General features: G+C 37.4%; 1 pseudogene; it reads left to right on the forward strand.

The window, feature by feature from the left end:
* The window catches only part of LOC148774845 (large ribosomal subunit protein bL9m-like), a 59,844-nt pseudogene extending 58,497 nt beyond the window's left edge, over nt 1–1,347 (forward strand).
* Nucleotides 1,348–13,439: the final 12,092 nt, after the last annotated feature.

Consider the following 13,439-nt stretch of genomic DNA (forward strand, 5'->3'; position numbering starts at 1 on the left):
TCCTCAGAGTTCCACTTCAGCCTCTCTCTTAATTGAGGAACTGGCATTGCTACTTGCACCTGTGGAAAGTGCCACTTTCCCTAGAGAGAGACAGAAGCCCTAGCCTACATCGGCAACACCGGTCCATCATCTGGTGGAGGACAGGGAAACAGCAGCCCAGAGACACCTTGGAGCTCGTCTTCACGCAATTGGAGGAGGAACTTGGAATCCCAGCTTATCTGGGCTCAGTGAAAATAATCTGTGAGCTCTGATGGACTATATCTCAAGGACTGGCTATATATGCAGCTCTTAAAAATTAAAGAAAAGGAACTGTTTGAAGAGGAGAAATTGCTGAGAAGGAGATTGAGAGAAAAATCCAGACCAAGGCAGGGGAGAGTGAAAGTGTTAATGGCTCAGTCCTCTCTGACTCTTTGCGACCCTATGGACTGTAGCCTCTGTCCATGGAATTCTCCTGGCAAGAATACTGGAGTAGGTTTTCATTCCCTTCGCCAGGGGATCCTCCTGACCCAGGATCCGAACCCAGGTCTTATGCCTTGCAGGCAGATTCTTTACTGGCTCATCCTCCAGGGAAGCCAAAGCAGGTGAGATAACTGAAATTTCTAAAAAGAAGTCACCTGGAGATGGAAGTGAAAAACAATGTTGAATGAGAGATAAATTCTGAAATAGTTGTTGCCACTGCCACAGAAATCCCAGTGTTGTGGTCACCCCCACATGCATTGAAGTTACCAGAAGAGCCCATCACAGAGTGGGATGAATATTGGTGTGAGGTGGCAATTGCTCATGAAATTAATCAGTCAATCTAAGAAATAATTAGAAAATTTTATTCAAGGCAAATTTGAGGATTATAACCTGAGAAGAGCATATCAGAAAGTTCTGAGAACTGTTCTGCCAGTTAGAAATCAAGGCATGGTTATGTAAAATTTTTTGAGACAGAGGACTGAGCATCAAATGATGTATTGACTGTTTATATAATTCAGCTATAAGCAACATCCTGGTGGTTCATATGACCCCTTACAAGATCAAGAAGTAATATTATCTCTTTAGGAGTTGCCTTGTTGGTGCTAGGACAATGTTGCCATTCATACCTGCTCATGGGGGAGGTTTGGTCAATACATAATGCAAATACACAGTGCATAGTGTGGGGAGAGGGGAGGCCAAAGGGCAGAGAAGAATTTTATGTTTATATTTTTCTTGTCTTGCCATAAAATATGAATTTTGTCTCACTTGGCAAATGGCACTGTGAGGGTACCTATGTCTGTCCTGAACTTTGGGAGGCTCAAAACCAAAAGATATAAGTACTGGTGAGCCCAGCAAGCTGCCAAAAGAATGGTCTCCACCAGCTCCTAAAGGATCTGAATCTATTTTCCAAAAATAACAGAGTAGATTCAGAAGAGCAGTGGAGTCACGATGGGTCAGCACCATGATATCATTCCCAGCTCTGACCAAATACAGAATTTTGGAGAGTATATGGAGATAGCAGACTAGACTGCATGTACATGTTGAACTGTCCATATCACCATCTTCTTCAACAGTTGTCACATCTGGCCTTGTTGGGTCAATCTGACTACAGAAATACCAGGCTGTAGATTTGATAAGCTGAATATTAAAAGACCAGAAGAGTCTAGAGCCTATTTAGCCTCTTCCTTCATTGGAATTCATTGGAGTAAATGGTAGAGCTAGTTTATTCTAATCATCCAAATTGAACATGTATATCTCAAGAAAAAATAGATTGTGTCCTTTAAAATATATTTATGATCACTGGCTTTTAAACAGAGTATGGAACATATGATATATTTGATGATTGAATGATGAATACAACTTCTCTTCAGATGTACTCCAAGCTTACTCATTTAAGTATTGATTCCAAGGCAAAGAATATTATTCTGCTCCATCTGATATAAGAAGAAAGTGAAATATTCAGACCGTATGAAGACAATTCAGTCTTATTTTACATCACAGTTTTTTTCAAAAGTATGGAAGAGTTGTATGTGTGTGTAATAGGAACATTAGAATACAAGGTCAACCTTCAGAACTTCCCTTTTAACCATTGCATCCAAAGACTTAGCTCAGAGCCTGGTATGGTGACTCACTTAACTTACATCTATGGATAGATCACCTAAACAGAAAATTAACAAGGAAACACAAACTTTAAATGATACAATAGACCAGTTAGACCTAATAGATCTCTATAGGACATTTTACCCCAAAACAATGAATTTCAACTTTTTCTCAAGTGCACATGGAACCTTTTCCAGGATAGATCACATCCTGGGCCATAAATCTAGCCTTGGTAAATTCAAAAAAATTGAAATCATTCCAAGCATCTTTTCTGACCACAATGCAGTAAGATTAGATCTCAATTACAGGAGAAAAACTATTAAAAATGCCAACATATGGAGGCTGAACAACACGCTGCTGAATAATGAACAAATCATAGAAGAAATCAAAAGATAAATCAAAATATGCATAGAAATGAATGAAAATAAAAACACAACAACCCAAAACCTCTGGGACACTGTAAAAGCAGTGCTAAGGGGGAAGTTCAAAGCAATACAGGCACACCTCAAGAAACAAGAAACAAGTCAACTAAATAACCTAACTCTACATCTAAAGAAACTAGAAAAGGAAGAAATGAAGAACCCCAGGGTTAGTAGAAGGAAAGAAATCGTAAAAATTAGGGCAGAGATAAATGCAAAAGAAACAAAAGAGACCATAGCAAAAATCACCAAAGCCAAAAGCTGGTTCTTTGAGAAGGTAAATAAAATTGACAAACCACTAGCCAGACTCATCAAGAAACAAAGGGAGAAGAACCAAATCAATAAAATTAGAAATGAAAATGGAGAGATCACAACGGACAACACAGAAATACAAAGGATTGTTAGAGAATACTATCAGCAATTATATGGCAATAAAATGAATAACCTGGAAGAAATGGACAAATTCCTAGAAAAGTACAACTTTCCAAAACTGAACCAGGAAGAAATAGAAAATCTGAATAGACCCATCACAAGCATGGAACTAGAGGCTGTAATCATAAATCTTCCAGCAAACAAAAGCCCAGGTCCAGACGGCTTCACAGCTGAATTCTACCAAAAATTTAGAGAAGAGCTAACACCTATTCTACTCAAACTCTTCCAGAAAATTGCTGAGGAAGGAAAACTTCCAAACTCATTCTATGAGGCCACCATCACACTAATCCCAAAACCTGGTAAAGATCCCAAAGAAAAAGAAAACTACAGGCCAATATCATTGATGAACATAGATGCAAAAATCCTTAACAAAATTCTAGCAATCAGAATCCAACAACACATTAAGAAGATGTATTAAGAATACATCATGACCAAGTGGGCTTTATCCCAGGAATGCAAGGATTCTTCAATATCCACAAATCAATCAACGTAATACACCACATTAACAAACTAAAAAATAAAAATCATATGATTATCTCAATAGATGCAGAGAAAGCCTTCGACAAAATTCAACATCCATTTATGATAAAAATTCTCCAGAAAGTGGGAATAGAAGGGACATACCTCAACATAATAAAAGCTATATATGACAAACCTGCAGCAAACATTATCCTCAACTGTGAAAAACTGAAAGCATTTCCCCTAAAGTCAGGAACAAGACAAGGGTGCCCACTCTCACCACTACTATTCAACATAGTTCTGGAAGTTTTGACCACAGCAATCAGAGCAGAAAAAGACATAAAAGGAATACAAATTGGAAAAAAAGAAGTAAAACTTTCACTGTTTGCTGATGACATGATCCTCTACACAGAAAACCCTAAAGACTCTACCAGAAAACTACTAGAGCTAATCAATGAATACAGTAAAGTTGCAGGATATAAAATCAACACACAGAAATCACTTGCATTCCTATACACTAATAATGAGAAAATAGAGAAATTAAGGAAACTATTCCATTCACTGTTAAAAATCACCATTCTTGGCATCAACATCCTAGAAACAGTAAAAACTCTACTATAAAGTTTATTATTTTGCTGTTTTATTGTTGTCACTTTATAGTTTGTACATATAACAAGGCTTGGAGAAGAGTACTGGAAACCCAAATTTACCCATGGGGACTCAGAGGCTGAGATATCATCCATGGTTACAAACTTTGAAAATGGCAAAGCCAAACATTAAACACAGGTTTGTTTAAGAAAACTCAAGGAGTGAATAACAGAAATCCCCTTTAGTGTAAAATATTGCTTTTACTATGGCATTCTAGAGGTGTTGCTACTATTTGCCTTTCCCAACTACCCTCTTAATCAACTGAGCACAATGGGGATTTACTGATTCTTCTGCTTCTGTAACTAAAGCTTTTGTATCTGTTCAAGTTTCTCCTCTGTTTTAAAGAAAAAAGACATCCAAAAACCCAACCACAAATATTTTGCATATTTTTATGTTAAAATATAACATGAAAAATAAAAAATAGTGAACATTTTTGATAGCTGTTTTAAAAAATGTGCAATTTTCTCTATAAGATATGTAAATTATTTGAAGAATTTACATTTCATTAAGAGCAGTTAAGTCACACTATGAAGACTTAACTTGAAAAGTTTTCTAGATATCCCTTCTGTTCCCAAATCAATTGGTCTCTGCATTCCATGAAAAAAAATACAATACTTCTCTGTTTAATGGAGATCATCAATCTGAATCGAGTAGTTTCATTAATAAAGCTTTTAAATTTATATTAATTTATACTAAGTATACTAATTTATTAAACTACATACACTAAATGCTGGGCATGTTGCTAAACATTTGAAATGGAAAAAAAAAGTGAATTCTTCATAGCTGCTAATGTTGATAACACAATCATCAACCTAAACCCTAAAAATAGAAAAATACTTCTAAAAGTAATTTAGATGAACTTGAGGGAGAAACTCAAAATACCTTCTACTTCAGTATTCTGAAAAGTTTAGGCTCTGATTTGATGGTAGTATGTAGATAAGACTGTAACTGACATATTCAACAACAAATGACTATTTATAAAATAATTCAAAATTTCTCTATGGTTGTTATATTAAATTATTCATTTGTCAACATATTGCTTTAATATGTAGGCATTATTGCATCAACAAAATGTGAAGTGGTCTCCACCACCACATTTATGAAGAACATACAGATTATTACTGACAAATTACAGTATAATAATCAACTCATGCATAATATAATTTCATTTGCCTTCTCTGATCTCTACTTAAACTATCTCTATAAGAAAGTCTCCAATAAACTTTACATAGACTTCACTCAGCAAGCTATTACATCATGAGCATATCTTAGACAATGCTTGTATATCTTACTCATTCCTAAGCATTTTGTTTAAGATTCTCAGATATCCCCAGGTTATAGACACCATGAAAACAAAAATCATTCTGGGATTCACTTTCAAGTCATTTCCAGAAGAAGCAGAGGGGAATCAAGTAAAAGAACTGTAGACATCTATCTATAGAAGGCAAAGATGTCAGAAAAATTAACACTTGCATCATAAAGGAGTAAAGGATGAAGAGGTGTTCGCCAAACAAAAATGTGACTGAGCATGTTCCACAGAAAAAGAACATCAAGTGTAAGAGGCAAAATGATTGAGTGAGTGTTGTTCAATGGGAAATAAAATTCAGAGTTCCTAGACTGAAAAAATAAGGCAAAAATATAAAAAGGAAGATTAAATTCATTGGACAGCGTATGAACTGATGTTGTTTATATTTTACCCAGTAAAACAATGGTATTTAGGACTCCTCTGATGGTGCAGTAGATAAGAATCTGACTGCCAATGTAGGGGACACGGGTTCCATTCCTTATCCGGGAAGATTCCACATGCAGTGTAGCAACTGAGCCCACACTTTAGAGACCCCAAGTCACAGCTATGAGTCCACGTGCAGCAACTAGTAAAGCCCACATGCCTAGAGCCCATGCTCTACAACAAGACAAGCCACTGCAATGAGAAGCCCATGTGCCACAACTAGAGAGTAGCCCTTGCTTGCTGCAACTAGAGGAAACCCAAGAAGCACTGAAAACCCAGCACAGTCAAAAATAAACAAAATTTTTTAAAATCAATGGTGTTCAAGTAGTCTTTCACAGTGAAAGTATTTAAAATATAGTTTAGTACCTGGAGAATCCCATGGACGGAGAAGCCTGGTGAGCTGCAGTCCATGGGGTTGCTAAGAGTCGGACACGACTGAGTGAATTCACTTTCACTTAGTACCTTAGATATAACACAGATATAAGTGGAACACCAGTAGTTGAAATGGTGACCTAAATATCCAAAGATTTTGTTGTCTATCCTCCTATCATATTGAAAGTGAAAGTGAAGTTGCTCAGTCATGTCCGACTCTTTGTGACCCCATGGACTGTAGCCTACCAGGCTCCTCCATCCATGGGATTCTCCAGACAAGAGTACTGGAGTGGGTTGCCATTTCCTTCCCCTATCACAGTAGCCTCCTTTAATGCTATGGCCTTCAGTAAGAGGTGTAGAGGAGACATAACTCTATCAGTACAAGATCCAGTTAGCCCCTCAGTCAGTATCTCCCATCAGGAAGCTTCCATAGGCCTCTTATCCTTCTCCAAGAGAGGGCAATCAGAATGAAAGCCATAATCACAGAAAACTAACCAATCTGATCACATGGACTACAGCTTTGTCTAAATCAATGAAACCATGAACCATGCCATGTAGGGCCACCCAAGACAGATGGGTCATGGTGGAGAGTTCTGACAAAATGCGGTCCACTGGAGAAAGGAATGGCAAACCACTTCAGTATTCTTGCCTTGAGAAACCCATGAACAGCATGAAAAGGCAAAAAGATAGGACACACTGAAAGATGAATTCCTCAGGTTGGTAGGTGCCCAGTATGCTACTGGTGATCAGTGGAGAAATAACTCCAGAAACAATGAAGAGACAGAGCCAAAGCAAAAACACCTAGTTGTGGATGTGACTGGTGATAGAAGCAAAGTCTGATGCTGTAAAGAGCAATATTGCATAGGAATGTTAGGTCCATGAATCAAGGCAAATTGGAAGTGGTCAAACAGGAGATGGCAAGAGGGAACACCAACATTTTAGGAATCAGCGAGCTAGAAAGGACTGGAATGGGGGAATTTAACTCAGATAACCATTATATCTACTACTGTGGGTAAGAATCTCTTAGAAGAAACAGATTAGCCATCATAGTCAACAAAAGAGTCCAAAGTGCAGTACTTGGATTCAGTCTCAAAAATAACAGAATGATCTCTGTTCATTTCCAAGGCAAACCAGTCAGTATCACAGTAATCCAAGTCTATGCCCTGACCAATAAGAAGATCTACAAGACCTCCTAGAACTAACACCTATAAAAGATGTCCTTTTCATTATAGGGAACTGGAATGCAAAAGTAGGAAGTCAAGAAATACCTGAAGTAACAGGCAAATTTGGCCTTGGAGTACAGAACTAAGCAGGGCAAAGGCTAATACAGTTTCACCAAGAGAACACACTGGTCATAGCAAACACCCTCTTGCAACAACACAAGAGAAGACTCTACACATGGACATCACCAAATGGTCAACACCGAAATCAGATTGATTATATTCTTTGCAGTCAAAGGTGGAGAAGTCCTATACAGTCAGCAAAAACAAGACCAGGAGCTGACTGTGGCGCAGACCATGAACTCCTTACTGCCAAATTCAGAGTTAAATTGAAGAACCACTAGATCATTCAGGTATGACCTAAATCAAATCCCTTATGATTATACAATAGAAGTGACAAATAGATAGATCTGATAGGCAGAGTGCCTGAAGAACTATGGATGGAGGTTCTTTACATTGTACAGGAGGCAGTGATGAAGACCGTCCCCAAGAAAAAAATGCAAAAAGCAAAATGGTTGTCTGAGTCCTTACAAATAGCTGTGACTAGAAGAGAAGCTAAAGGCAAAGGAGAAAAGGAAAGATATACCCATTTGAATGCAGAGTTCCAAAGAATAGCAAGGAGAGATAAGAAAGCCTTCTTCAGTGATCCATGCAAACAAAGATAGGAAAACAATAGAATGGGAAAGTCTAGAGATATCATTAAGAAAATTAGAGATATCAAGGGAATATTTCATGCAAAGATGGACACAATAAAGGGCAGAAATAATTGGGCTTCCCTGGTGGCTCAGAGGTTAAAACATCTGCCTCCAATGTGGGAGACCTGGGTTCGATCCCTGGGTCGGGAAGATCCCCTGGAGAAGGAAACGGTAACCCACTCCAGTATTCTTGCCTGAAGAATCCCATGGATGGAGAAGCCTGGTAGGCTACAGTCCACGGGGTCTCAAAGAGTCAGACACGACTGAGTGACGGAACAGAACAGATGCAGAAAATATTAAGAAGAGGTGGCAAGAGTACACAAAACTATACAAAAAATTTTTCATGACCCAGGTAATCAGGATGGTGTGATCATCTAGAGCCAGGCATCCTGGAATGTGAAGTCAAGTGGGTCTTAGGAAGGATCAATACTAACAAAGCTTAGTGCAGGTCATGGAATTCCAGTTGAGCTATGTCAAATCCTGAAAGATGATGCTGTGAAAGTGCTGCACTCAATATGCCAGCAAATTTGGAAAACTCAACAGTGGGCACACAGGACTGGAAAAGGTCAGTTTTCATTCTAGTCCCAAAAGAGGCAATGCTAAAGAATGCTTAAACTACTGCACAGTTGCACTCATCTCACAAACTAGAAAAGTAATGCTCAAAACTCTCCAAGCCAGGCTTCAGCAGTATGTGAACCGTGAAATTCCATATGTTCAAGCAGGATTTAGAAAAAGCAGAGAAACCAGAGATCAAATGCCAATATTCACTGGATCATCGAAAAAGAGAGAGAGTTCCAGAAAAACATCTATTTCTGCTTTATTGACTATGCAAAAGCCTTTGACTGTGTGGATCACAACAAACTGTGGAAAATTCTTGAACAGACAGGAATACCAGACCACCTTACCTGCCTCCTGAGAAATCTATATGCAGGTCAAGAAGCAACAGTTTGAACTGGACATGGAACAGCAGACTGGTTTCAAATAGGGAAAGGGGTATGTCAAGTCTGTATATTGTCACCCTGTTTATTTAACTTATATGCAGAGTACATCATGAGAAATGCTGGACTCGATGAAACACGAGCTGTAATCTAGATTGCTAGAAGAAATATCAATAACCTCAGATAGGCAGATGAAACCACCCTTATGACAGAAAATGAAGAAGAACAAAAGAGCCTCTTGATGAAAGTGAAAGAGGAGAGTGAAAAAGTTGGCTTAAAACTCAGCAGTCAGAAAACTAAGATCATGGCATCTGGTCCCATCACTTCATGGCAAACAGATGTGGAAACAGTGGAAACAATGACAGACTTTATTTTGGGGGACTCCAAGATCACTGCAGATGATGACTACAGACATGAAATTAAAAGACACTTGCTCCTTGGACGGAACGTTATGACCAACCTAGAAAGCATATTAAAAAGCAGAGACACTACTTTGCTAACAAAGGCCCATCTAGTCAAAGCTATGGTTTCTCTGGTAGTCATGTATGGATGTGAGAGTTGGACTACAAAGAAAGCTGAGTGCAGAAGAATTGATGCTTTTGAACTGTGGTGTTGGAGAAGACTCTTGAGAGTCCCATGGAGTACAAGGAGGTCAAACCAATCAATCCTAAAGGAAATCAGTCCTGAATATTCATTGGATGGACTGATGCTGAAGCTGAAACTCCAATACTTTGGCCCCCTGATGCGAAGACCTGACACATTGGAAAAGACCTTGATGCTGGGAATGATTAAAGATGGGAGAAGGGGACAACAGAGGATGAGATGGTTCGATTGCACCACTGACTCAGTGGACATGAGTTTTAGTAATCTCCAGGAGTTGTTGGTAGACAGGGAAGCCTGGCATGCTGTGGTCCATGGGGTCGAAATGAGTTAAACATGACTGAGCGAGTGAACTCAACTGAAGAGGCGACCTTGGCTTGTATTAGTTAACAGTGAAGCCTGAAAGGTTTATAAACAGTGAGCAGAGGAGTTAGAAGCCAAGGGTACTCAGACATTAAATTATGAGTGGTGTTGGTTTTAAAAAATACCTTAATCACTTCTGTGGCAGAAGTAAGTCAGTAGCACCCAGTACAAGTTCTGTAGGGTCCTAGGAGAGACATTAGTTTTCAGATATATTGAACTTGAGGGTTTGAGGTAAAGGTAGACGTAGTAGTTGAGTTGGGGTGTATTGAAACAAAGTGAGTGTATTGATACACATGTAATGAATCTAGATATGGAAGGATATAGTTTTAAGTTAGGAAAGTTTGAACATATATATACATATATACTGAGGGTGAAAAACACTGAAGAGGAAGTTAAAGAGAGGATTGATGGAGAATGACTTCAAAGAAAGCAGACAGGAAGGAAGAAATGACCTTAAACACACTGGTGTTTGCATCAGCCTTGGAATTAGATAATCTATTTTCTTATCTGAATCTTTGATCCCATGTATAGCTTTTTCAGTTACCTGTGACAAAGTGGTCCTTTTCTGTTAAGTCAACAAGGGTTGACACTCTGTGGTTTGTAATCCCAGAAATACTGATTAATACAAATGGTGACACAAATTCTCCTTTTAAGACGTAAGGATGGGGACTGATAATGGTGAGATTATTAGACTCTTAGAAGAAGTTGGAAAGTTTTTTATGATGCCTAAACTATTTCTCTGAACTTGGAAGTAAGCTCATCCATTGAAAGGTGTGAGTGAGGTGGGCTTGAATTTTAGGTTTGAGAAAAGTAGTTATAACACTGGAAAAGGAAAGGAACTGAAAATAGACTACAATGAGATTGCAGAGCAATATTTACACTATGTGTTAAATGATTTGATAAAATTTAACAAACTATGTAAGACAAACCGAATTTAGTGAAAAACATTTCTCAGAACAAATTTTTTAAATATAGTTTTATGTTTGTTTTCATATTTCTTGTTTTTCGAATTGGGAACATATGCATTCTTACTCTGCATGAACTATTCAAACTTGAAAAAATAGTTACATGATGTACTGATAATTCTTCACATCAAATATTAATCAGGTAAATCATGTTAGAAAAGCTTCTTATTAGAAAGGGGAAAAATTATTCCTTCAAATGCTTACATTAATTCCCCTCTCTCCCTCAAGATGTGTTTTCAATCCTTTTTTTAATTAAGAATAAATAATGAACACAATTTATCAGTGTCTTAAAGAGATCCTTATTGGCCTTGATTACATGCAAATCGATTACTAATAATCTGTTTTTAAACAAAAGAGCATTGTTTTTTCACAGTTTCTGAAGGATGATAGATATACTTTTAGATCATTTGGTGAAGCATCTATAAATTATACATGTGTATAAAGATACATAAATATAACACAGGAGTCTCTATATTTACGTTTGTGTATGTATTTACACACTCATACACCTAAAATATAGTATATAAGTGTATATATTCTACACAAAACTTTGTAAAAACATGTTTTTTAAATTTTATGATTTTAGAAATTATGAGAGTTCAAACATATCAGTATGTGAAAATAAAAATAAATTCCACACCTGTATTTGTTGTATTTCTATGTAAAAGAAATTATACCCCTAAGCAATTTTCTAAAAGTCATATCAATAAAAAAGTTTTTTATCTACATATGCAGAAAGGGAAATAAAAATCATTTAATTTTATTTTCGTTGGTACTATTCAAAAGATATGGTTTTAAAAACTTTACTGTTCAACAGTCCCCAACTTGCAAATAATTCCTTTACTTAAGATGAACTTTTAAAACATGGTATTTTTTGTAGACATAATCTTATAGATGTGTTCCCAGGTTCCCTGTACACCATATAAAAACAATGTATTCTTCAAGTGGTTGAAATTGTGTACGTTGATAATATAAAATAATTTTATGAAAGTCAACGTTGTTACAAACCTAACACTCAGCTAAAGCTCTTCTATATGAATACTTAGGGTGTGTGTGTGCGTGCTAAGTCGCTTCAGTCATGTCCAACTCTTTGTGACCCTATGGACTGCAGCCCACCAGTCTCCACTGTCCACAGGATTCTCCAGGCAAGAATACTGGAGTGGGGTGCCATGCCCTCCTCAAGGGGATCTTCCTGACAAAGGGATTGAACCCGCCTCTCCCACATTTCCTACATTGGCAGGTGGGTTTTTTACCACTAGTGCCACCTGGAAAGCCCATTTAAGTTCTCTATCCAGGGATCGAACCCAGGTCTCCTGCACTGCAGGCAGATTCCTTATGGTCTGAGCCAGCAGGGACGCCTGTTTCAGGTCTGCGGCTGCTGCTGCTAAGTCGCTTCAGTCGTGTCTGACTCTTTGCGACCCCACAGATTGTAGCCTACCAGGCTCTTCCATCCATGGGATTTTCTGGGCAAGAGTACTGGAGTGGGTTGCCATTTCCTTCTCCAGAGGATCTTCCTGACCCAGGGATCGAACCCATATCTCTTGCATTGTAGGCAGACGCTTTACTGTCTGAGCTACCAGGTAAGTCTTATTGACATAACTCCTATCAAATCTGTACTATTGAGGAGGAAATGGGTAGGCAGGTGAAGATAAGCACTATTTTTCTGAAAAAGTAAAACGTGTGAAAAACAGATTGTAAAGTGTTTCACTATTGTCATAATTATAGTCATTGTGGATTCTCTTTTACTCTTAAATATTCTTAAACTGATAAACCTTTTCTATTATCTTCATGTAAACTTAACAATCCATCTCCTTTTTTTCAATATTCTTCTCCAATAAGCCTTCCAGTAGAAATTCAAACACCACAGACATTATTAAATCCATGATAAGTGGTCTGATTCATTTAGACTTCTAGAAGAAAAAGCATTGCTACAAGTATGATAATCAGAACCAATGGATGTGTTTTTTTAAATATTGTTAAAAATTGCTATTTACAGAGGGACTTATTTAGTCCTCCAACAGTCAGTGTTTGTCCATTACAGTGGGTCATTTGGCCAAAATTAGAATCCACATACATGGATTTCAAAGCCCATGTCGCCATTTTAATTACTGCCAGATTACTACTAGTGTGTCAGACTTAAAATTCTTTTAAGGTAGTGCCCAAAGTTTTGCTTTATTAAGGTAAAAATTCAATAGGACCATCTCTATATTCCTCATAATACAAAATTAATCTTAGACCTCTGCAAGATTCAGGAAAAAGAGGTATATAGAATCTGTAGCACAAAGTGCCTTGTAATGTTTCTTCTCACTTCTATAATATATATAAACATATATAGCATACTACAATAAAAAGTAATATGAATGTCACACTTATTATATGTATATTCAATATATAAATTTCATAAAAATTAAAACATAGAATGTGTCAACAACCCAGTGCAAAAATTTAAATCAACAGTTGCAAATTACAAAGAAAAAAAAAACAGATTGCTTAAGTGATTTTGCAAAAGCCACACAGATTTAAAGTATTATAAAATGGATT

Source organism: Moschus berezovskii, chromosome 19, assembly GCF_049115385.1.
Source record: "Moschus berezovskii isolate FMDL1 chromosome 19, NW_MosBer_1.0, whole genome shotgun sequence".
NCBI classification, from domain to species: Eukaryota; Metazoa; Chordata; class Mammalia; order Artiodactyla; family Moschidae; genus Moschus; species Moschus berezovskii.